Raw genomic sequence first — 24710 nt, 5'->3', positions numbered from 1 at the left:
GTACTTAACTGCTTATTGCATTAGCATTAGGTTCTTGACTGCATCCGTATGAGTATTGGGCCCACGGCAGTATTTTAGATGTATCTACCGACATACTGTAGATACATATTTTTAACCTGGTGCGAAATTCATATTCATGTTCAAATTCAGATTCTTCAAGAAAATCCATGAGTTAAAAAATAGTTTTTTTTTATATAGCGTATAATTGGTCCTATGCTGACAGATGGTGAAAATATTTTATCTCGTGGTAAAACGGTTTTTTTTACAGTGATATTACGTACTTCATTTAATTTTGTATAAATTTCGGTAGGATATTATGCAATTTTTGTTAATCGAAATCTATGATACCTATCACTTACATTGGCCACAGTTCAATCATTCTAACGAAGAATTTATCTGGTGACTACACCTGCTTTCTTTATCCAAAAGGCAGGGCGTAAAGTCCCTTACAGCCTAGCTAATTACTACGTGAACACGAATATTACTGTCGCTTTCCCTCCACGGATTGTTTAATAAAATATTTTATGGACCAAAAACTAGTTTCCATATTATTTCAAAGTACAAGTATTTTATTAATTACTAGCTGAAGTACCCGGCTTCGCACAGGGTCGCTTCGTGGTTATATTTATCTTAGATATTTGAAAAATAATAAGAGGTAATTATTTTTTGAATATTAAAATATCTGTGTAATACAATATGGCAATATGAAAATAATTCTAATAGGAGTAAAGGTCAAACATAAGAACACTAAATTAAAATCGAATCCAAAATATGAAAACGTTATTAATAATGTTATTAATATGTATTAAAAAAAAATCAAAATTGGATGGAACAAACAAACAACACACTTTGTATTTTATATAATAATAATTTAGAAACATTCGCGGGTGTGCGCACAACAACTGACAAAAGTTTCATCGCAATCGGATGAATGGTATAGGAACGCATACGAATAGTAGAAGAAGATGATTTTCTAATTCAGAAATCTTCGTGGGTATGCGCATGACAACTCACCAAAGTTTCATTGCAATCGGATTAATGATATAGGAACGCATACGAATAGAAGAAGAATAAGATGGTTGTACTAATTCAAAAACCTTCGCGGGCGTGCGCACAACAACTGGTCAAAATTTCATCACAATCGGATGAATGGCATAAGAACGCATACAAATAGAAGAAGAAAAAGATGATTGTACTGATTCAGAAACCTTTGCGGGCAAGGGCACAACACTTGATCAAAATGTCATTGCAATCGGATGAATGGTATAGGAACGCATACGAATAGACGTAGAAGATGATTTTCTAATTCAGAAATCTTCGTGGGCATGCGCACGACAACTCACCAAAGGTTTATTGCAATCGGATGAATGGTGTAGGTACGCATTCGAATAGAAGAAGAAGATGATGGTTGTACTAACTCAGAAACCTTCGCAGGCGTGCGCACGACAACTCACCAAAGCTTCATTGCAATCGGATGAATGGCATAGGAACGCATACGAATAGGAGAAGAAGAAGATGGTTGTACTAATTCAGAAACCTTCGCGTGCTTGCGCACAACAACTGGTCAAAATTTCATCGCAATTGGATGAATGGTATAAGAATGCATACGAATAGAAGAAGATAGAATAGAAGAAAAAGAAGAAGAAAATGGTTGTATCAATTCAGAAACCTTTGCGGGCGTGAACAAAACACTTGATCAAATTTTCATTGCAATCGGATGAATGGTATAGGAACGCATACGAATAGAAGAAGAAGAAGATGGTTGTACTAATTCAGAACCCTTCGCGGGCGTGCTCACAACAACTGGTCAAAATTTCATCGCAATCGGATGAATGGTATAAGAACGCATACAAATAGAAGAAGATAGAATAGAAAAAAAAGAAAATAGTTGTATCAATTCAGAAACCTTTGCGGCGTGAGCACAACACTTGATCAAAATTTCATTCCAATCGGATGAATGGTATAGGAATGCATACGAATAGAAGAAGATAGGATAGAAGAAGAAGATGGTTGTACTAATTCAGAAACCTTCGCGGGTGTTGGCACAATTACTGACGAAAATTTTATTGCAATCGGATGAATGGAATAGAAACGCATACGAATAGAAGAATATAGAATAGAAGAAGAAGAAGAAGATAGTTGTACTAATTAAAAACCCATTGCGGGTGTTACCACAACAACTGACGAAGGTTTCATCGCAATCGGATGAATGGTATAGGGACCATACGAATAAAAGAAAATAGAATGAAGAAGAAGAAGAAGAAGAAGATGATGGTTGTACTAATTCAAAAACCATTGCGGGCGTTACCACAACAACTGACGAAGGTTTCATTGCAATCGGATGAATGGTATAGGGACCATACGAATAAAAGAAGATAGAATGAAGAAGAAGAAGAAGAAGAAGAAGATGGTTGTACTATTTCAGAAACCTTTTCGGGTGTTAACACAACAACTGACGAAGGTTTCATCGAAATCGGATGAATGGTATAGGGACCATACGAATAAAAGAAAATAGAATGAAGAAGAAGAAGATGATTGTACTGATTCAGAAACCTTTGCGGGCAAGGGCACAACACTTGATCAAAATGTCATTGCAATCGGATGAATGGTATAGGAACGCATACGAATAGAAGTAGAAGATGATTTTCTAATTCAGAAATCTTCGTGGGCATGCGCACGACAACTCACCAAAGGTTTATTGCAATCGGATGAATGGTGTAGGTACGCATTCGAATAGAAGAAGAAGATGATGGTTGTACTAATTCAGAAACCTTCGCAGGCGTGCGCACGACAACTCACCAAAATTTCATTGCAATCGGATGAATGGTATAGGAACCATACGAATAAAAGAAAATAGAATGAAGAAGAAGAAGATGATGATTTTTCTAATTCAGAAACCTTCATGGGTGTGCATACAACCACTTACCAAAATTTCATCGCAATCGGATGAATGGTATAGGAACACATACAGAACAGACACACAGACAGATAGACATACAGACAGACAGACATTTATTTTTATATATTAGTATAGCCTGTACTCTTCGCGCAAGTGCAAGCAATAAGTTTACAAAGTTTTATCGCAATCGGATGAACGGTATGGCTGCGCATTCAATACGAACAAACAAACACACAAATATTAATTTTTATATATTAGAAGATTATAGATGCTCTCGTGAACCAGAGATATAACATTCATTTCGGCAAGTGACATGCTTTAAAATTTTCACTGTAGTGATGATTACTCGCATCTTCAAATGTAATTGAATAATACTGTCACTGTTATGTTAGGCTTTAAATTATGTTAATAATCTAGATTCTATTCCGCTTCGTCTAGCACAGTTTTAAGTGTGATTAAAATATTTTTTTGTTATTTAATAACAAACTTGCAACTGCAACCCTCGCGGAATTCATTTGGGGGACACTGACCTACTGACTATACAAGGTGTTAAAAGAAATAAGTAGGTATGTAAGAAGATAATTATTTTAAACACAAACAACTATGTTACTGATGTTTAACTACATTTTACTGACTTACTTTAACACTACATCATCAAAATGATCTCTAGATATACCATTTTTCTATCAAACTTTCAAAATATATCCAGTCTACGCCTAATATAATATTGAATAATATGCAATAATGTGTTGCGTGTAAGGGATGCGAAAAATGCAGTGCTATACCAATCTACTTTTTCCGATACTTTGACTGATACGATGGTGTCGATTATTTGCCTGCGTCCGATGTAAATTTGAATCATATATGACATTTTCAAGATTCGCTAGGGAAAATTCTTGGGGAGGACCTACAAAAAGTATAATGAAATCTTTCGGGACGATACCTCATTCAGATACAATATTCGCAGCGGCCGCACCATTAGTGGACATTGTAACGTGTGCCTCGAAATTTGTCGGGGCCCGGTTTAAATTCTGCAGTTGGATCACATTCGTGTTTTTGGATCCAGAGCCTGCAATATTGGAACGAATGACTGGAAACAATACAATTAATTCTTCGTAAAAACCCGTACAAGTACAGTGCAACTGTAATCTCAATTCTTCTACTTCAGTCACATCGCTGCAAGTGCTGACATTGTTACGCCACGTGGTTTCCGCGCACTAACACTATTATGTAAATTTCTTTTATTGTGACTGTCAATTCATGTGGAAATGCATTGTATTATTAATTTTATTAATTAATAAGACGCACATTTTTTATCGTACTTATTCCACTTTTATTTAATATCTGGACCGGTTTCGTCTACTATTATGTCACGTGCTCTTTGCGTGTTGACTTGTCATAGTAGATACCTACTCTCTCTCTGACACTCGGTATCGAGAGGAATTAAAAGATTTATTTTCCGTTTCTCCTCCTCACAATACTTCTACATTCGAAATAATGCACTTCGTCTGCTTCCGCAAAGGTTTAAGCATTTCAATGCTAATAAAACTCCACGCAATATCAAACACACTGAATTACGGAGAATGTAGTAACGTCGAAAATTAATGCTTGGGGCGGGTTTAACTTCCAGTAATGACCGTGGGGACATATATGTACTATTGTTAATACTTACCTAGCGAAGTCTTGTACCTATTTATAATTTGTAAAGTAAATTTGAATTTTGATTATGATCTACTGAAATTTTGTCTCGCTTTTGCTAGTTATCCTTACCGAAGTTGATAAATAATTTATACTTATTTGATTTCACGTAGGATATGAGGCAAAGATTATGTTAAAGACAGGATCCGCCCTACTAGTTTGGGATGGAGGGGGAACGGATAATAATATTGTGTAATCCGAGGATTATACGGGTCGACTTTTGCTAATTAATTCCACAAAATCCAACAACTTTTCGCGTAAATCGACGGGCTATATCCCAAACGATTTATAAAGTTGCCAGCGGAATAATATTAATAACTTTCCACTTCGGAGTATTTACTTGAGTTGAGTGTTATTTATCAAAATTTCTCATACGAAAAGCAAATACAATATTTTATTCATTTTATGAAAAGTTTCAAAATTAATCATGCCGACAAAGACTTGAAACTCCCACCTATTTTATTTTCCCTAATCTTCTTGATGTCTCAACTTATCCAGACCTACTTGGGTACTAGTACTGGGTAGCTACAACATTAAACATAGTTACTTAATATAATATGGAACTAAAGATTGTATTGATTGAATATTTATAATTCTTGAAATACTACTAATTACATAACCACGTAATTAGTAATAAATTAACTGTCTGGATCATACTTTTTTTACAGTGTTTTTTCAATCCATAACATGTACCTACCAACTATTCGGATGAGAGCGGGGACGTACCTAGGCAAAGTGCCGCCCGTAAGCAGACTTTAATTTCAAATCGTCTGCAGATTCGTTAGGTTACTTAGCTTTTTTTGATTACCTATTTTAAAAATACACATTTCATACAAATTTCCACGAGACCTATTCTCATATATTAGTAGTTTTAGGTTCTGCAGCGCTGACAGGTTTGGAGGCACCCTTCTGAAAAAATCCCTGTGTGTGATTCGAATACGAATCTACTACAATGCAACAACATAGTTATGTTATTAGTATTTTTTTATGCTTCGATTATTTTTTCGACAATTTTACTTTCAAATGTTGCAACCGCATCGTCTGCTCCAAAAAAAAAACACTGCCTTTGAGAACAAAAGATGTAATATTTGTATTCGTTCATTTGTCGCCCTTTATAATCTTATGTCGCCCTATGCAACTCATGACCTGCCTACCCCCACGGGACGTCACTGGATGCAAGGCATCACGAACTAGATGTTGTGATCGAGATTTCGAGAATTCTCATTTCTCGTGATGTGAAAATTCGCCAAGCTGCCTAAGAAAATTTGACTTCTCAGTAAAAAAATTATTTCTTTGTGATAGTGAAAGACAATTGTTTTTTTATTCTGTGGCGCCTCAAACAAATATAATACGTTTATTTAACTTGAAAAATGAGAATAGGATGTGGTAGACCACTGCCAGTATTGATACTGGGTACTGGGTAGTAGTATTATTTGAAGCTTATATCCCGTTTACACGTACATGGATTTACTGCTGACAGTATCTACGTATTATCCCGGACATAACAAGAAAATTTACGTGTAAATACATATCTATTATCGTGCATGTTGCAAGATTGCATGCATGGATCAAAAAAGTTCAGCAGCTTCTGAATTTTCACGCGATAGTTGGAACTTGTGCGATATCTATGCCTGCAAAATTGAAAGATAGTGGTGAACCTGCCGGAAAAAATACGAACCTCACCGCGCAGAGCATTTTGACGTTTACCAAATTTCACAACCAGTGAAATAGCACCGCACCATACACCAACAACAACGCGTCTCGCTTACTTTTGAAGAATGAGATTGGCGAAAGAATCAAAACTTTTACGTGTAAACGGTGATTAATCGTGATAGTTTAATTTACACACAGGGAACACAGAATTAATGAAAACTGAAATACCTAACGGGTGTAGAGTAACAGGCATTTCGAGTGGGGAAGAATATGGGATAAACTTAAACACGTGTCAAAAATGTCCTTCGTTTTGACAACTGCTCTCGGTTTATGCACTGACGCATATTCAATATTAGTGTATTTGAAGGATGCAACACACACTATTCCAAGACTATAAAGTGTGTTCCATTTTCCTATGACACTCACGCATTCAACCCCCTGGTTCAAAATGTAGTGTATTGGGATATACCTATAGTCTATCTGAATTATATTTATTAATCTGTTCTGTGATTATGTCTTTCACTATTGACGGTTTAATAAACATGTAAATAAGTAAAATAATAAAACTACAAATTATAATAATGTATATTGTGTCTTAAAACTTCTATTCAAATTCATTAGCAGAATATATATCAATAATACGCTTATAAATTGAAATTATATTATATTTTCGGTTAAAATTGACATTGAGTGGGTATACACTTAATTGGTGAATTGTAGAATTGGTTGACAGCTGAAAATCTGATAAACCGTCAAGTTCGTTTGCGGCAGTTACCGGCAATCTACTGCACGCTATGTCACTATATCACTTGACATGTTTTAATTGGAAAACGGCTGGTTTACATGATAAATAAATAAATATCCCGCATAGGCATAATTAAGCCCACGTTCTGCCAAAAGCACGCATAATATAGCATTGAATAATTAATACGAAATAGTGGTAGGGAACATTTTAATGCAGTGGAAATGCTTTCATCGTTGCGGGGAACGCTTGCTAAGAGCATTATAATCCTCTATGATTATAATAGTTAAGATATGGTAAATCTTTGCCACACCAAGAAATCGCAAGTAATCTTTAACGAATCAAAACGATATTAATATTTTCGTAAACTCTACGTCCGGGTGGGTAATTTTTTATGAAGGAAGACAATATACTGGAGACCGGGGCATGTTTTTGGACATTGCCCACTTTGGGTATTTAATCTACCCCTCCCCCCACCCGATTGAAAGTAAACACAAACAACCTAATTGCTCTTAAGTTAAGAATAAACATCTCTCGAAGTCGAGCTTTAATAAAACCCCTTATAATATTATATTATATTGTAGATGTCGATAATATTTTTTTTATTAACGACAACCAGTAGAATCAACCACTTTCACAATAGTATACAATATGTATGAATATAAGATACAAAGTAATTAATCAATATAATATGTTATTAAGAATCGCATACAGTTGAGGGAGAAATTAAGAACAGCACATATTAAAAAAAGACCACATTGATATTAAGGTTTTTTGATGTCAGAGCAGAGTAAATTTGATGTTATTTTCGGGGTCAACTTATGTTTATTTTGTATTTTTGCTATGAACTCATCTGTATTTTTTTTTTGTTCAGCCCCATTACTCCCAAAATATTCACATTTACCCCATTTGGGGTAATCTATCCCTGTACCCCGACCCCTGCAGTAGACTGTGCCTACCCATTCGTTCAAGATGGTTCTATTAGCATGTACCATTGGTATAATATCAAGATTCTCTCATACAAAATCGTAATAATAAAGTTGATACGTTTTACAAAATAGGTCAAAGATATATCACAGAACCCTTATTGCATTGTAGGTACAGTAGTTTTTTTAGTATGTAGATGTTTTCAACTGCATACTGTATGTATTTTTAAAACAACGAGCTGTATATTCGTTTGTAGGTATGTAGAATATTACAACAATGCTGTAAAGACATGAACACGGATTTGAAATTATGGACCGTATTGCAATGTAGATAAAATGTTTTTTTCAGATCGTAGCGAAATTTTATAATAATAAAATAAAAATCTATCTACGTGTCGTTTTTGAATTTCACAAAGCTGCAGCGTCACAAGACTCGTCGAAAAACGCCGACATACGCGTCAGCTCCGTAAAGTGGTGCCACTTTTTTGTATGCATCCAATGATGTCAGTAATATAACATCATTGTATGCATCAGCTAATCGTTTGTAAATAGAAAGCAGAAGCGTTTGTGGCGCTTCTAAATAAATGCTAAATTGTAAGGACTCAATGTGCAGGTACAATTTTACTCACACATCTTTCTAATTATTTAGGTATCTTCTCTTATTTTTACGCACAATATTTCAATGGTTATCTACGTATCTTATATGCTTTAGTTTCTGCCTGCGTCTAATTCATCATCTTACATTTACAAGATAAATGTCTCAAAGACAAAAGTGATGATGAACTGTTTTTCGGACCCTGCGATTATCTGTATTTCTGGCACCCAACTCGAGCAAGTCAGCAGCTACGTCTATCTCGGACAGCAGGTGTCCATAGACGGAAGCATGCACGATGAAATTGCTCGAAGAACAAAGCTGGGATGGAGTGCTTTCGGACGTTTGAATAGTATCTTCAAGAGTGACCTACCATTATGTCTTAAGCGTAGGGTGTTCAACCAATGTGTGCTACCCGTGCTCACGTATGGCTGCGAGACGTCGACCCTCAACACGAGAGATGTCCAAAGGCTAAGAGTCACACAGCGAGGCATGGAGAGGTGTATGTTGGGCATTACGCGAAAGGACCGTAAGAGAAACGAATGGGTTAGGAAGCAGACAAGAGTACGCGATGTAATAGACGTTGCCAAACAGCTGAAATGGAGATGGGCGGGGCACATTGCTCGCCGAAAGGACGGCCGCTGGACAAATGCCGTCATCCAGTAGTACCCAAGGGGCACGAAACGGCCACAGGGTCGCCCTAAAAGCCGCTGGATTGACGAACTGGTAAAGTTCGGCGGAAATACGTGGCAGCGAACGACACAGGACCGAGAGAGTTGGAGAAAGCTTGGGGAGGCCTTCATCCAGCAGTGGATTGACCCCGGCTGATGATGATGATTACATTTAAAATGTTGCCCGCAGCTCCTTCAAATTGCTTATATTACGCGAAAGGAGTGTCAATATCGTCAGTGGCGTATCACTATCATATTATTATTTCTTTCACTTAAATACGTGTTTATTATCATTTATCAGAACGGAATGTTGTTTCATTTATGCTAATACCTATTTTAATTTCTACTTAGAAGTTCATAGGTACTTCAATCACTCATATAATACAAATATTCATAGTAATTAAATCTTTACAATATTATGTTTACATGTTGATTAATTTTATTATTAGACAGATACTTAAAGAAATTATCTAACGACTTATACCTATCGAAATAGATATAGGTACTTACATTCCCGCAAACAAATTGTACAATTGTTTTAAAACTAATTAATTGATTACATCTTATTTGTATCCGTACTTTATCACTCACCGTGAATAGAAAAACTTACACATACATTCCTGAAATTGCAAGTTAGGTCAAAGTAACTGAGGAAAGTTTTCGTAAATGGTATGGTATTTCTGCACAATGGAATAACATAAAAACGGAAAATGCGTAAAATTAGAGTTATTGTCGAAAAGGTCGAGTTCAATTTTGAAAGTTTCTGGTCTACCAAATAACCCATTCAATGGGACACAATCAGAGTTACAAAACTACTTCAAATGAATATTGGGTGGCAACTCACGTATCCACTCATATGTATTATTGTAATCCAGTGGCGAAGGGTGGAGGTAGGCTGTTAAGATCCGCCATAAACAGTGCACATTAAACTTTTTCAGACATGGATATTTGTTTTCGTTGAAATAAGACTACAATTTACAGATAATGTTGGTTAGTTTTTAAAATTCAATTAAACCCCAAGAAACCAAGCCATAATAGATAATAGTCAAAAAATACATGTATATCTATAAAATATCTAAAATTATGCAATTAAATCATACATAACTTTGAATATTTTATAAATAGAATAATATTTTATATATATTATAGTTTGGTTTAGGCAGGGCTTAATGAATTTAAAAAAAATAACCAAGAATATGTGCAATATGTATTTTTAATCCAACGAAAACAAATAACTATGAATGAAAAAAAGTGCACAATTTTGTCGTTTTGCCCAAATTAGACTAAAACTATTATGGTTTCGTTTAGGCAGGGTTTAGTTGATTTTTAAAAACTAACTAACACCATCTGTAAATTGTAGTCTTAGTTCAATAAAAACAAATACATATGACTAAAAAAGTTTAGTGTGCACTATTTATAGCGAATCTTAAAAGCCTACCTCCACCCTTCGCCACTGTTGTAATCTGATAACCCCAGATATTTACCATACCACATAATAGGGTATATCCTGAAAAAACTTTGCTATTTTCTATGACTTATTATCTAGTTTAATTTTAATTTATATTGGTAATCAGTAGGCTTAGGATTCTTAGGTATTTAAATATATTTTTTGAGCGGCCCCACAACCAAATATCAAAAATATCTATCTGTTTTGACAATTTTGAAACATTTAAGTCCTATTTGTTAGCACCTATTTTTAAATATTTTTTCGATAATTACATGTTTTTACATACTCTAAGTTTAAGCACATATTTTCACATAAATACAAAATTTCAATGTTCCTGGACCAATTAAATAATGTTTTAGATAAAAATACTGGACTTCAACTGCTGCAGAATATTAAAGCTGTTCTGGTAAATCCATCAGATTCCTCAGATGTTTCAATTTTTTCTACTTCAGAAATAGTTTAATTTACGCAATAATAACATCTGTAGAAATGGAAAGAAGTATGTATAAAGAATGTATAATCGTCAACGATTTACTTTCGAAAATTTGAAGCATTATTTTATTATTTATTGCAATAAAGCGTTTTCTGTTTGTGAATAAATAATAAAATTAAACTGTTGAAATATATATGATTTATTGTCATAGGTACTTATTTAAATTTTTAGCACCTATTTTTGGTTTTTTAGCACATAATGAAATTTCAATAACATATTTTCCAATTATATCTACATATTTTAGGTACCTATTATTCATTATTTAGCACCTAAAAATCCTAAGCCTAGTAATCAGTAATAACCGACTGAATTTTCATATATTTCGATTCCTACGATTCACCATCTCTTTAATATTTAGGTACTCTCACGATGGCCGAACGGTAACGTGTCGAGTGTCGACTTATAATACCATGGGTCTCACGTTCGAATCCCGCATCTGGAAAATTCTCATGTCTTTTAAATGTGTGATACCCGGAATATGGGCTTAAAAAGTACAACCTTTACTCTTTAGAGGCCCATATGAACCTCTTAAAATCGAACATGATATTGTTTTGTATAAGTATATAATATGTTAATATGTCATCCATCAACATCTTCAATACTTCAGCTTGTTTTATATAAGTGAGTTTTACCTGTATTTGTTGTCAGTGTGAATAATATACTATTTTTGTGAGTGCGCATAACGGCCGAAGATGCCGAAAGGCTAAACCCGACTAAACGACTCACATGGAATAGTATAAAACTTAAATCCACTACATTAGAATTTACATTTATTTTTGTTGTATGGTTTTATTACATAATATATAAAATCAGATTCGCCGCATCCAAAGCAACTACAATTATACCTGCCTACTTATTAATTACTAATAAATCATAACAATATATAGATACACATATAGCTATGATTTTTTGAAAAAGTCTCAACGATAATATTTTGTGAAAGTCTCATCTAGATTTTTTCAATTTTGCAGAACGTTTTCATTTTTGAATCTGTTAACGCTATCGATTATAATTGGATATCCGAGTCTAATGTAATTTGATTAGGAAGACGTCCACAGTAAGTGAGAATAACTTAATTTCGTTTTACGTCGTTCGTGAAGTAGTTGCACACTCGATAAAAACCGATTACACTCGGGATATCTAACGTTCTAAAATTCACAACCTTTTTCGCGTTCAATGCCTCACATTAATATTAAATTTAATGTTTTGCTTATAAGCTAATATTAATAATAATGTCCTTGCTTTTTCGTACAAGGCGGTTGTTAGTAATTTTGAATAATCAGTAATCACAAACACCCAGGGTTTGAGAAAATCACATAAATAATTGTGTCCTCACGGGGATCGAACCCGGAGCTCCCGGTTGGAAGGCCAGCGCCTTACGTACTGCACCACTGCAGCCGCTTGCTTATGAAGGTTTGCTGTAAATAACATAATATAAGTGATAATTACACCATGTCGACAAGTATGTTATAAAACAATTAATAGTTCTATGGTATATTTAATACGTTAACAATATCTAGTAATTAATGTCTACTTAGTTGAATTATTTTTTTATTCCACGAATAATTCACAAGATTTAATAATGTAACATTATTTTATTGAACATAGATACATAATTTGATAACACTCCTGAGAAATATATATAACAACTAGGAAAAAAATGACACCCAGCAGGATTCGAACCTGCGCCATCCGGGATTTGCGCCTATGTGTACCGACCACTATGTTATACGTGTCCTATCTAATTGCGACGTAGTTAACTACTGATTTTTACAATACTCTCTGAAGCACTTTCTAAATTTCGTTACTTATTGGCAATCGATTTTTGAATTTTAAATCAAAGTATTGAATTACCCTAATTACTAACCTTTGTAAAATAATGTCATGTTAAATGATAGATTTTCAGTGAGTTTTGCGTTTTCTTTGGTGAGATGCAGTGACGTCCCTAGATAAATTACCGCCCCTAAGCGGCGCCAAAATGCCGCCTTATTATTGTAAATATAATACATTATTTTTATCATCCTTTCATGAGTCCAATATCTAAGAAATGTGTTGTATGGATACATTACTAACAAAATATCAGACTAATTATTCGCAAATCTGCACGTGTCGTTTCTGGTCACCAAGGACGTCGAAGAGCAACGGAAGTAAACTAGATATCGCAACCCCGACAAAACCAGTGAGCTGAATTTTTTAATGGAAAGATATTTTCGTTATTACTAAGTTTAGATAGCTATTTCTATATTATATTCCAAATGATTTTCCTCGATTTGCCGCCCTTCGAGTAACTGCCGCCCCCAAGCGACGCTCAATCTGCCTACCCCCACGGGACGTCACTGGTGAGATGCTTGAAAGAGCTTACCATACACAAGAATTGGAAGTTAACGCTAAAAAGTAGTATAGGTACGTGTAGAGCTTGTCTGCCCCGACTGTGTCTTCGGATAGTAAGTGTGCCATAAGTACCACCAAACAAATCAATCACCCATCGAAAACTCTTGCACAAGTACTGTCAGTGAATAATTTATGTAAGTACCTATACTGGCTCCTGTGGTGGAGATGTGTGGAAATTTCGTTGTGCTTGGTAGCGAGGGGAACGGATTTACTCAACCGTATTTTTTACTACAGATCGCCGCTAAAAAGGTATCAGTTCAATAATAATTTGAATGCCTGTGTAATCGTAATAAATTCAACGAATTGCAATCGTCGAGTGGACGCTTGAATTTTTCTATACACAACAATATCTGGCGGTCTTCTTCCCAATAGCTTACGGCACACCGGTTGGGTAGCTCTGATCATCTAATGTTTTATATCGAGTTCTTATAGCCGGTGGCTGATCTGTAATACTGTAATGGTAAAATAATGACAAAACCAAACGAAGCATGCTCCATGCATTCTTTCGTAATCCAAAATTTATGTGACATCCCAGTTCAACTTATTTCAAGTGCTTCCAAAGCATTACTGGCTTATAAAATTCCCCGGCTTTGGAGTCCTTACTGTCATCTAGAGAGTTTTTTTATTACATTCCATCTTCCATCCGAGTTACATTCTTACCATTTCTACGTTTGTTTATGACATGTAATAATATCTTGACAATTTACTTTTTCGCTTTCTTTAGTTGTTTGGGGGATTTTTCCGTACTTGCCGCCGAAATTTATTAAAACATGGAAAATTCGCATGAAAATAAATAATTTACAGACTTAGGTACTTTTATAAATACGAGGTTTTAGCAAATCGATGCACACAAGTTAGACTAGTTAAGAGAGTTGCCATTGCGATCGATAGGATCACGGGTATAATATCGCTGGCTGGGTAAAATTCACATGTTTTTCAATCAATGTGTTATTTCGAACCAGAATATGAATATTTGTAATGTGTTCACCTCACTTCTCTTTCTTCCCGCAACTGAATATTGATTGAAGACCTGGGCTGGGGGATTTATAGTTTCCCATATGTATATATTCCTCGATGACGTACCGGCCATAAAGTGAAAGTACCACTATTAATTAACTACCTATACACTATACAGTAACATGTCTACCTGCCTGTCTAACTTATGAATTATGATAGTGTTTTATTAGCTTTTTGTTGAATGCATTTATTACGATTTTTATTTTGTCACTATGTTCTCCTCTTATGGGCTAAATTTAAACGCCCCTAAACTCGGCCAGAGTACATCTGGGTACGTGGTGATCTCAGTCTTGTGTAATTTCTCTTGAGACATTCCCAGTCATTAAAAGTGATTATGCTCCATATCCAACCGTAGGGCCTCGTGATCACCCGATTAAGACTGGGTGTGGTCCGGGGTAAATTGGTTTGGAAGGTTGCATCTTGTGCTGTCATGAAACGTTGGTAAACATTTGATACGCGGTATTTGATTTTAAATGACGACATAGTCTAATCATTGATTTACCATATTGTCCATATATGGTAGGACGTAGGTACCTACATAATATTTGACATTTCGTAAAACAATCAGTACCGTTTAGTGTTCGGAAATTTTTACTTCAGCACTTTCAGCACGATGGAGGATTGAAGTTTTGTGAAATTTTCTCGTACGTTGTCTCAGCGTTGTCCAACTTCTTTTAGGCCGCGGGCTATTTTTCTTTAGCAAACATTTCGGTGCCAAGGAGGACAGGTAAATGAAAAATCAGTTAATGTCAATTCAAAAGCTATTTTTTTATACAAAAATAAATCAAAAATAACACGTAACTGGAAATAATAAAAACAATAAGTTATTTAGGTTTTTTTTTGTAAAATCAAAACAAAGATTATACTTATACGTACTTATAAGTTATTTAAGCATTGTGGCCTTAGTTGTTGAGCAACAATTTCTTTTATGTCAATATCAACATTTGTTGTGGCAATAATATTTATTTATTTGTAACGCAATATTTTCCTCATCCTCATCAACAAATTTTTGTTTTTTTAAAGCTGGAAAAATTAGGCAGTATATTTCTTTGTTTTGAAAAAGTATTTTTAATATTTACTATTATAATGAAATGTTTTCATATTTTAATGTATGAAGGGTAATTCTGAACACAATTGTATATTTTCTTTCACCGGACATTCCACGTCAAATATTAATTCTGACAAAGTTTTGCTCCCCAATGTTTGATGAAAAAATTGCTGTACAGCTCGCGGACCGCAAAAAAATATTGGCGGGCCGCCAGTTGGACAGCGCTGCTCTATATGATATTGATATTGCAAACTGGAGATCATATTTATGTGACATTGCTATCCGTATGAGTGTCGTATACTGATGTACAAGGTAGATTTAAAAACTTCTTTCCGTGTGGATTCCATTTAGTTGAATTTGTTTAGCTTTAGATCAGCTGCATGAAGTGTTCTACTAGTGGTAGTGTTTTTTTTTAATTTTCACATAAAAGCGTCGCAAAGTTAACAATTAACTGAATATACACACGATACTACTGTGTCTGTGAGGATTTAGCAATAGACATTTGAGATGTTGCTTGTTTTAGATTTTTGTTCGTTTTTTTGTTTTTGTACCTATTTATTTGGTCGGTTGAAATATTTTAGGCTCTAACTAAAAGATACGTAGGTCCTGGGCACTTTGCCTATTGGTTACCCAAATGCTTGCTCTTGTCTCTTGGTTTAGTGACATGCAGCCATTGAGATTTTACATCGCTTGAGCGCAAATGACCCCAAACTGAACGCGTACCTACTCTGCTACTAATATATTATTATGAGCACAACGAAAATTTCAAACCTCGTTGCGTCTACCTCTTTGTGCGGAATTAATGTTTTTTTTTACCTTATTATGTTGTAATTCGTGAGAATATACGTATACTAAAAATACAACGTAGTTATTATGTACACAAGTAGGTGAATTCACTAATTATTGTAAATTTGTAAAGTTACTTAATAAAATAAATACTTACATATTATCGACAATACTACGGTCATTTATTATCACAAACAGCTGACCAATGGATACACCATGCACGTGTGCATGTGCGTATTTGTGACGTGTGATGGGCCCTGTAAAAGGAAGGATATCACTTGCATGTTAACCGCACTGAAGATAAATTTACTACGTGCGACGACGACACATAGGAAAATTTGCATTTTGCTAGAAATATTATTATTAGCGTATTTCAGCGCAAAGTGGAGCAAGGTTTCAGCTAGACGCGAAGTCTGCAGTTGCGGAGACGACGCGATTCAACGCCGTGATGCATTATTATGCATTCCGATTACTTGTCATCTCGTAGCTCGTCTCAAGAACTTCCACTATCTTATTTTTCTCTGCGATAATCGTATTTCAATTTCTAACTGAGTTCGCGGCAAAATATACGTCACGCCAAAAGAACGCACCGCCGCAAACTGATCAACATCAACTTTAATCATTGTCATAATAACTGGATGAACCATCTAAAAAAAGGTCCCTCATAAACTAGTCTGCCGATAGAATTTTGATTCATATGATTGGACCACCACACAATCATACAATGTCGTTTCCTTCGTAAACAAATAAATGCATATGAACTTGGTTAAACAATTAACTTTACTTATATTGCAATAATGGTCATTAATTATTACAGAGTTGCGTTCACTTTATTATCTAAATTCTAATTAATGTCTTATCCTGTTCTGCCAACGTTGTCTACGAGTGACCGCCATATATTATAAATATATATTTTAAATACATATTATGGAATGAAGTAGAAATGTAGCAATAAGGTAACATTGTATTTTGGTTTAGTGGTCGGGTCGTTTGAAAAATTGACGTTCGCGCACGTTGCGACGCCTACCATGCGCTCTAGGGTGATTTTGCGGGTTATCGTAATTTTTATGTGTGATTTTGAAGGGTGTATCTTTATTATACCAATGAGTTTATCGTGTAAGATATTATTGACGGACGATGATGTTTAACGTAGGTATTGTACCTAGGTACTCAACAAACTGACAGCGACCTTTCACGCAGTAGCTAGTACACCTACACGTTATTGGTATATATAAGTAGTATGGATGCAATGCAACGATTTAACCTCACCGCTTACCTGTAATAGCAAGCCGTGAAGGAGCTTGCACACAAACATTCGACCCATTTTTATATATTTTAGTTAACGTTCACTAAACACATGTAATACGCATTTTCGATTTTGTAAAATATAGTTAACGTTGGTCACGACGCGGCATGCTTGTCGCTTTCGTCTGCAGTTACCTACATGCCGTCTGTCAAACAGGCGGATGATCGTAATAACGTATTTATTGTCCAAGAGGTTGAGAGATACCCTTACCTATGCATTGGCATCCATTATTTCTAATTATTGACGAAGTCATACTATATTTCCACATAGGCACTTATTATTTATCAAAATCGTTCCTTCTTTGTCTGATGACAATTTATTAAATGACTTTTAAGTATGTAGTGATATTGACATTTTGATTCTATAATAAATTAATCGCGTCGAACGAAGCAATTTTTATTGTCTTTTCTGAGTTCAGATTAAGTTGAGAACGATCGATTCCCCATGTGTGTAACAACATCGGCAAGTTGATGAAACTGGGGCCTAGTGAGTATAATGGTTTTATGCGTGCATGCATATATAGCATGTATTGAACTCAGTATCAAAATTAAAACGTTTACTTATCAAAGTATTATTGGCGACTCCGCATATTTCTAATGTAAAGATACGTTTCTTCAGCAAAGAAGAAAGTCAAACGGTATCATTTTTATCGCTGGATCTCTTGAACTCCTGCTCCCTGGTTTCGTATTGTTCATTGTTTTCTCATTTAAAAAAGCGAGTACATAATTAATATACGCTATTGTTTAGCGGTTGCCACCCACCTACGCGGATTTATGAAACTGAATATGTTATAATGTGAGCTTTCAGACCGTATCTAATTTTCAAAATACGTAATACTCTCGTTTGATGAGAATTGAGTTTTTTGTCAAAAGTATATTATAAAGGATATTATACAAGTTATATGGCTGTATAAAAAAACAGAAAACTCAAATTAACACATTTTTGGTTGGATAACCCGGGAGCGGATCCCGTAAACTTTTATACGGATTTTTTTTTATATCCGTTAGTAACAAACGTTATGACGTAAAAAAAACTTGGCCTTTGTACTTTTAATCCACTTCTCTCGTAATGTATTTTTTTTCACATTCTCCAATTTCCCAGTAGGTATTAACATTAACCGCACTTCGCAATATTAGGTAAGTATATTGAAACACCATTTTCTGGGCAAGAATATAATGCAAATTAGTTATGGTGGTAGATTTAAAAAAATATTTATGTACTTTCTCGATAGTATTTGCATATACACCAAAATTGTAGATATATTTTTATTTAGATTTAAAATGTATGTGTAGTATGTCGTTAATCCTTGGTGCCGTCTTCTATCGACTGACTTGCAGTACATCTCCCAATCCTGGACCGGTCAAATCAGATCCCCAACGCCTTAAAAATTGAGCCGCTCACGGAGGTTGCGTAGGTATGAAAATTCTTATACTTACGCTTCTGCTGCCGCTACTTTCCCCCGCACTGTGAGTTGGAGTAAAACATACGTCTTCTCATTACGGAAAATATAGCCAAAGTATGCAGATTTTCTGCGCTTGATAGTAGCTGTAAGTTATCTTATCTTCTGACTAATCTTAAAACCTCCCCATTGGTAAATGTGATCAGATATCTTCGTGTTACGCCATTAATTTATATATTGTACTTGGTCATATAGTGCATTAAGTACTCTCATTTTTGATGATAGTTTACCTATACCTACACATACTTTAACCTAAATTATGAACTTTGTAATAAGTATTAATTTATTACTAACAATCGTATCACATCATTTCTTTTATTTTGTTAACGGTCAATTCATGGTAAAACTGCATTGTATTGTTGTTTTAATTTAATAAAACGCACTTTTAAAAGTGGAATAAGTACTACAAAAAAATGCGTTTTATTAAATTAAAACAACAAGTATCACATCATGTCAATTGTCTTTTAATTTGATTATATTTTCTGTCTCGCCAGTCTCGCCACAAGTGTTGTTTTTTTGTTATTCCCTTTATAAAAACATTATTGAAATAAAAACAATACTGTGTAAAATGAGGATTGTGGTTGAAAGCGTTAGGTCACCAGCACTGTAACACACCTCGTGTCTCTAGTGAAAAATCGTTAATAATTTGTGCATAATGCACTTCGCTATTTTGCATTTACTACGTAAGTATGTAATATACGTATCGCTCATCAACTGTGGTACTACGAAAGGGCGTAGCATGTTCACTGTTGGTAATAATTATAAATACTTTTTAGAGCAACACACATAACTTTGCCCCTTTCTTTAGTCGTATACTATGTTATATTATCACTATGTAGGTACGTAGGGCATAGTGAATTTTTACTATACGGAAATGGGACTGGTTGTAACGACCCAGGAATGAAAATAAAGATAATTTTCGTACCTAGTACTTATTAGCCTAAGTTTATAGTTCAATATATTATAATAATAAAATATATAGGTACATTAGTGTTCGGTTATAGTTATAACGAACTCCAAGCGACCGACGGAGTGGTTCGTTATATCAGATGTTCATTATACGTGACCAGCGAAAAAAAAACTTTCAGTAAAAGCATTTTTTTATTTTATTTTTAATAAAAAAATAACAATTGAACTATTATAAATATATATTAAAAACTAAGTAGTTCATACCACTTTATCTAAGTTATTGCATTTATTTGCGGAGTTATTCTGTGATTGAAGAAAATAATGATCAGCTCCAACACTGCGCATTGCTTCCGACGTAGTGTGAGCTGGAGCTGTTATGCATTCATCCCCTTCAATTTCATTTTCTTCGATTTTGTAAATAGGTTAGTTAGCACTTACAGAAGTTACAATTTCATCAAAAGGTCTACACACGTAATATAAGATTGTCGACAAAGTGAACATATTTTTTTATTTTTTTTATAAAACGATTTTTTTAAATGTCACTTGGAAAAACGGTTCGTTGGAGGTTCATTATAAGCGAATGTTGGCTTTATCCGGGTTTGTTATAAACGAATACTACTGTAGGGGGTGGCGGGCTTGTTGTTACAAAAAAAGAAAAAGTTAAATATCTGAAATCCGTTTATCTTAAGACACATCATATTAATTATTACTAATTCTACATACATTTAGCTATTACAATACGGTTTATTTGTATCCATACATACCTTACAAAAATTACAATAGCATTAAAAACAAAAAAATTAAATTGTAACAATGTGCCCCAGCCGGGGGCAAGTTGTTACAGGGTAGGGGCACATTGTTACCAACTAAAACAATAATTGAAAATGTATGTAAAAGTAAGTTTTTTGCTTGTGATTTTCTTTGCATTTATATTTAGTCACTAAAATCATAATTCTGACCCATGAAATAACTTTATCCCCACGAATACAGGAAATGTGAGCCCAATTTTTGCATGTTGTGCATTGGATCCACTCTTGCCCAGGTTTAAAGCAAGTATAATTCTACAAACAGAAGCATTCTTCATTCTCTGAGTCCGAAGAAGATAACACCACTTTCTTCTTCAGTTTCTTAGTTCCTTGGGCCATGAAATATGTTGCTACATTTTCTTATGTATGTTGCAAGCTCGTTTTCTTGATCGACAGAAAATATCTGGCGAGGTTTTGCGTAACCCCACTAACTTGTAAGTGGTCTGACGGTTATCTTTACGTTCTATATAACATTTTAAGGTCATAAAGTTTACTTTGTATGCTTGGGCAGCTTTTTTTCTAAGAGATATTCTGTTTTCAATTACTTCTTTAGCCGCTCTGTTGTAGGTTTCCTGGGAAATTTTACCTCTATCGGTTTTGTTTTTGTTTGTCCTCACCATTGTAAGATTGTTATCTGGAAGGATAAAAATAGATGGTATAAGTAGGTACCTACCTATTGCAAATAAAGAAGATAACAAAGAATTTGTAGTAAAGTGTAACAACCTGCCCTCACCTCACTGTAACAACAAATCGTTATAATATTAACACGGGAATTGCATTTACTTAATCTTAAATCTACATAAATATGTAGATTTTTAATAGCATACTTAAAAAAAAACTTAAACTTCAAATTCAGCCAACAAAAGTTGCTATGAGACACGAAGTTCACTCAAAATGGTTTTATTTCAATTGCATACAATTAGTTCAGGCTATCCTAAATTAGCTATTGTTTTTTTCATACTTGAATAAACATCATGATCAAAAACATTTTGGCACCATAACTAAGTTGGGTCCTAGATTAGAAAAAGATTAACAAAGCTCAAATTGGTTGTCTATTTTAATTCAGGTATCTTTGCTAAATTCGCTTCTGTGTTTCTTGTTTAGAAGCTTGTCCCTCAGAATAAATAATATCTATTCAATTTTTATAACACACCGTCAATCCACGAAGCCCATTTTTTAATGTCGGATTTGAATATCAGTGAAAAGTTTTCCATAGAGATCGATGCGACACTCCGCCACGCTGTGCAGCGGCCCTGGCAAGTCTTTTGACGTTTCTAGTTCAGCCATTTTTTACTTAACGTTTGACTTGGGCGAGTGTTTTCTCGTCAATCTCAGTGATATTTTATTTTTACTATCATTCAGCGACCGAGATGGAAAGCGTTTAAAATATTTAGATATATTTTGCATTGCATATCTCTCTGGTTCAGTGTATTTGGCTCAACCGCCTAGAAAGTAGGCAATTTGTAAAAACGACTGATATTATGTTTCATGTTTCAATTTCAATTCGAGTAAGTTATTTGCATTGGAATACATTTTCCGATTCACGTTTTAGAATTATTTGAACGCTTCGTGAAATATAATTATTATCATTCTATTTGCCACAGTACATGATATTATATAAATGTGTTATAATAGAACATTTACATCCGTGACCTGAGTCGCCACAAATGAGACAAACAATTGAATGTGGTGTTTTATTTATTTTTAGGTATCCGTAATTTTCACCCCTATGATTTTAAATATGCTCAAGGTCGTGGAAAACAATATTATGCTGGAAATAAAAGGCATTCTTTCACAAATCAATGCAAAATAATATATTGTCATTTTCACCGAGGTTTGACGGTTTATTGAAAGTAAACCGTCGTTTAGTAGCCACATAGTTATTAATTGTAATAAGTCGCTGCAGATGTTGGGCTTTGTCTTACGTAGGTACTTCCTGGGTATTTTCAAATATTGCCATATAAAGTAGACTGATTTCTTAGACCCCGCATCGGTTGGAGTACAATCTTCAGGTGGAGATGATTCACTTGAAAATTTCGAGACTTCTTTACGTGAGACTGTAATATTATGTATTATCAACCATGACTTTGTCTTACTGAGTGTCTCTTGAAGGTACTTTATGTACGTAATGTAGGTTAAACGTTAGAAGATGACATCTTATACTTATAACATTGTTATCTTTATTTGGCTATGCAAGTATTTTTTTTGACTGATTGGTACATCGTAAATGAGAACTTTCCAGTAGTTTCTGTTTGATCTGTAGCTTCCTGATAACTTATCTAAGAAATCGGGATTTCTTTCCAATGTTGCCTTAACCTAATATTATTGCGAGAGCAATACCTGCTACCGAAATTTGTTGCAGATATCGGTAGGTATACTTCACTGACATGAGAATGAAAGTAGACGTTTCATTATTTATTAAAATAGGGTCTGTTTTACTCAACGTTATTTTATAAAACATCTATCTTTATTTAATTTTATAACGTGTTATTTAAATAAAAACTAAATGCCATGTCGTGAAAGTATTGAATTAATAATCTTTATCGTCCGATTTATTATTCCGAAGACTCGCAGCTATTTTTGCAGATGGTTAAATGTAAACGATGATTTATTGTGATTTTTTCAACAATGCTAATTAATTTGATTATTCAACTTTAGAATTCTTCTCACTATCCTATTTAAAACTTCTGTCGATATTTGAAATTTAAAATTTATATCAGTGGTCCCTAGATTATAGAAAAAGCAGTGGTCGTTGGTAAATTTACGACAAGTGCAAAGTTTACTCTTTTACTACGCTTTGCGAGTTCTTTGATTTAGTTAATTCTGAATTAGATACTGGTGGTATTTGATAGTTGGTTTTATATAAATTACCACTCTCGTTTATTTATTCGGTATAAATGTACCAGGTAATCAGGTTTCAACCATTCTAACAGAAAATCCTTATAAAAGTCTTGGACCGAGTGGCATTTCAACCCACATCTGTCACATGTTGAGCGAGTGTTATCAATCAATATTTCAATCATAGATCAATTAAGTTAACGACGCATGTGACTCGACTTATATAATTTAATGAAAATATCAGTTTTATCATAAATTGACTAAATACATAACTTTATTGGTGTTGTCAATTCTTGTTGGAATGATAATAATAATTTTAATTTTAATTGATGACTGGATAAACACGAAATATTATATTATCATGCAAATTATGCCCATGCTTTCTATAGCTTATTTATACATAGCATTATTTTACTACGTACAGAATGCTCGATGACCGATCACGTCATAAAGTTCTATCGCCGGTGTCTCGCATATTCAATTTCTGGTTCATAGTGAAATATGGAATTTCTAGACTTAATCAAAAGTGGTTTTCGTGAATTCAAAAGAAGCGGTTACCTTTTGACCTTTGGCTATTGGCGGATTCGGCGACGAATTTTGCGGATAATGTCGTATTCATAAATCATGATTATTATAACTCCTCGTGTACGTTTTTCGCACACAACGGTGATACCAACATTTTAATTGGAAGAGCAAATTTAATTACCTAAGCAAGCTTTTTGGGTCACCAATTTTATATAATACTTACCGGGATACACCCACACATACAAATTCTCAATATTATCGTGAACACGTTAGGAGAATACGACAACGATAATATGAACAAAAATTTGCAATCATCACCTATATCCCAATGTAGGGGGAGTTTTTTTTTAAACTACATTTTGCCTATGTATTTTTCAATGTCATTTGTATACGCGTTAGCTGAGAAGAACAATATTGTCGTAGCCATGAACGTATATAATAACTAAATCATTACAATCAAAAATATATACTTACCTACCACTTATCTTTTGTTATTTGGCAAAA

The 24710-nt window shown here is 34.3% G+C and overlaps 1 protein-coding gene across 1 annotated transcript in view; it reads left to right on the top strand.

The window, feature by feature from the left end:
- Positions 1-24710, top strand: part of Gprk2 (G protein-coupled receptor kinase 2) — a 115497-nt gene that overhangs the window by 53831 nt on the left and 36956 nt on the right. The gene's annotated exons all lie outside the window — the stretch shown is intronic.

Source organism: Rhyacophila brunnea, unplaced genomic scaffold, assembly GCF_057557595.1.
Source record: "Rhyacophila brunnea isolate RB1 unplaced genomic scaffold, BYU_Rbru_1.0 scaffold_4, whole genome shotgun sequence".
In the NCBI taxonomy this organism is placed as follows: domain Eukaryota; kingdom Metazoa; phylum Arthropoda; class Insecta; order Trichoptera; family Rhyacophilidae; genus Rhyacophila; species Rhyacophila brunnea.
This window is presented reverse-complemented; position numbering and strand designations above follow the sequence as displayed.